Genomic DNA, 2,325 nt, shown 5'->3' on the forward strand with positions numbered 1-2,325 from the left:
AGCTCATTCTTAAAAGTGGGACATGGGGGTCCAATTATTGCATTAACTCACGTGCCCAAACCCTCACACGTACAGAGCAGCCTTATGTATATCATAGGGAGGGGAAGGTGGTTTTCAGAGCCATAGAGGAGAAGAGGAGGGAGGGGATACATTTCAGAGGGCTCCATCTGCAGGAGGAAGCTGCTCAGCCCAGCGGCCCAGAGGCCCAGCAGCCCAGCTGCCTCCCTCCATGCTGCCTCTGCCTACCACCACCTCTGCTCTCTGGGATCCTCATGAGCTCCTGCCACCTTTCAGAGTTCTCTCTGGGGAGACAGAACTCTTCCTTCCTCATCCTCCCTGGCTGGATTCCCTCCACATGGGCATCTGAATCGTTGCTCTTGTGTTTGGAGGTCTTATGTTCTTCCTTCCTTCCTTCCTTCCTTCCTTCCTTCCTTCCTTCCTTCCTTCCTTCCTTCCTTCCTTCCTTTCTTTTTTGTTTCCCCTTAAACCGAAGGAACACATGGATCTAGTCTGTAAACGAACACGATGGAAGGATACACAGGGACATAATTACTTTCAAGGTTTTTTTTTTTTTTTAAGATCTATTTAATTTATTTGAAAGAGTTACACAGAGAGAGGAGAGGCAGAGAGGTCTTCCAGCCCCAATTGGCCAGGAGCTTCTTCCAGGTCTCCCACACAGGTGCAGGGGCCCAAGGACTTGGGTCATCTTTTACTGCTTTTCCAGGCCATAGCAGAGAGCTGGATCGGAAGTGGAGCAGCCGGGACTCGCACTGGCACGCACATCGGATGCCAGCACTGCAGGCGGCGGCTTAACCCACTCCGCCGCAGCACCAGCCCCCATAGTTACTTCTTGTCTTCCACACCAACTTCCCCAAGCTCGCATTTCAAGAACACAACTCTGGCTCACTGGCGACTGTCCAGGGGCTCTAACAAAATCTCCAGTCTCCACTCTCCATGCCTACATCTGGAGTCCAAGGCCGCATTTTCCACTCAAGAGTTAGGACGCGTGTCCAGCTCGCCTGACACGGACGTGCACAGGTGGGAACAGGACTGCCTGGGCATACTCTCGGGGCCCCTCTAAGTTTAAGGGCCAGAGTTCGTGACTCAGTCTTTCTTCCCCAGACCTGTATTTGAGAGACTATCTACATTCTGACAGACTGTTGCTTTCTCAACCCTCCCTTGTTAGCCAGGAGAAGGAAGCACACTTCGTCCGCCCTGCACCTCTGTCAGTCGCCGCTCAAGGCCTGAAGTAGCGCCCAGCGCTTCCCTTCCCTCTGGGCCGAGCATCTCCCGCCTGTGGCAGTGCCCGGCGCAGCCACGAGGGGGCGGTACCGGGAAGACGCGCGAGAAGGAAGACCCGCGCCGGGGGCGGACGCGGCGCGTCAGGGGAGCCCAAGCGCGGGCTGGGGACGCTGAGCCCCTGGGCGGGGGCCGCCTCACCGTGTCTCTCCGTCGAGACCCCGCCGCCAGGGGTCGGGACCCGAGCAGCAGTTAGGCGCTTCTCGCGTTTTCCCACAGCGTTCCCTTTCAGACTGTAGCAGCGGGCGCCAAGGTGCTGAGAACGGAGAAGGAGGGGGGCTGGAGAATTCCAGTCAAGTCCAAATCCAGTTCTGAAGGGGGCAGTGGCAAGGGAAAGGAACGGAACGGCCGGTGGACTGGGGCGGGAGAAGGGACCGGGGCAGGAAAGGAGCAATTGCGGCCGAGCAGGAGGATTGGGGCCCGGCCTCCAAAAAGCCTTCCTGGTCCCCTCTCCCCAAATGGGGAGACCCAGAGACGGGCCGAGAGCCGGACCCGGGGCCGCCTCCGTCCTGCGGAGTCCTGGAGACCGGGAGAAAAGCCCCGAAAGTCGCTCCTGGGAGACGCCGAGGGTGAGGCCGGCACTTGGGCATCTAGCGAGCCGAGCGCGGCGATCCCCGCGGTTCCATGGTGTAATGGTGAGCACTCTGGACTCTGAATCCAGCGATCCGAGTTCAAGTCTCGGTGGGACCTTTCCGTTTTGTTTTACTTCTGCGGTGGCGATTCGGTGCCCGCTTCTGCGTTCCCTGCACTCCTCGGTTTAGGGGACAGGGACGCTGTGGACCCGGGGAAGGCGGGTCCCCGCGTCCCCCTTGTTCCCCGCGGCTCTCGAGCCCTCGCAGCCCCGTCCTCTGCTCGCTCTGCCGCCCCCTCGGTTGTCGGGGTTCCAGAATTCGGTCCTCAGTGCGACTCGGTCCTCAGTGCGACACGCTCCTCAGGGAAATCGCCCACCCGTGGAATCGGGTGGGCGAGCTGGGGGCGTCCCCGTCCGTGGCGAGCCCACTTGGTCAGTGCAACTGTGCCCGTCTT

At 59.5% G+C, this 2,325-nt stretch overlaps 1 non-coding gene across 1 annotated transcript; it reads left to right on the forward strand.

The window, feature by feature from the left end:
* Positions 1-1,917: 1,917 nt before the first annotated feature.
* TRNAQ-CUG (transfer RNA glutamine (anticodon CUG)) lies at positions 1,918-1,989 on the forward strand. The gene has a single exon. It is a non-coding gene; the product is annotated as a tRNA-Gln (tRNA).
* Positions 1,990-2,325: the final 336 nt, after the last annotated feature.

The sequence above is a fragment of the Oryctolagus cuniculus genome, chromosome 7 (assembly GCF_051225735.1).
Source record: "Oryctolagus cuniculus isolate XC-2025 breed Fujian yellow rabbit chromosome 7, ASM5122573v1, whole genome shotgun sequence".
Taxonomy (NCBI): Eukaryota; Metazoa; Chordata; class Mammalia; order Lagomorpha; family Leporidae; genus Oryctolagus; species Oryctolagus cuniculus.